Here is a 492-nt window from a genome sequence, read left to right on the forward strand (position 1 = left end):
ATACACATTATGCTTAATTACATTGAATTAGCACTAGAATAGTTGGTACAACGGACACTGGCTAGCTCATCTCAGGAACATCCCTTCTAACCTGATGGGTAGAGTTTACCTTGCATTGTGAATCAACTCTTTCAGATACTAACTGTTTGTACAGCTTCTAACAGCTCAAGCCTACATCGTGTTTATAAAAGTGTACGTAGGCAGAGCAACTCAGACTCCTGGTTCGTACAGAGATAGTAGGAACTGCAGATGCTGGAGAATCCGAGACAACAAGGTGCAGGGCTGGATGAACACAGCAGGCCAAGCAGCATCATAGGAGCAGAAAGGCTGACGTTTCGGGCCTAGACCCTTCATCAGAAAAGGGGGAGGGGAAGGGGGTTCTGAAATAAATAGGGAGAGAGTGGGAGGCGGATAGAAGATGATAGAGGAGAGGATAGGTGGAGATGAAACAAACAGGTCGAAGAGGCGGGGATGGAGCCAGTAAAGGTGAGT

This window comes from Rhincodon typus, chromosome 11 (genome assembly GCF_021869965.1).
Source record: "Rhincodon typus isolate 14 chromosome 11, sRhiTyp1.1, whole genome shotgun sequence".
Lineage (NCBI taxonomy): Eukaryota > Metazoa > Chordata > Chondrichthyes > Orectolobiformes > Rhincodontidae > Rhincodon > Rhincodon typus.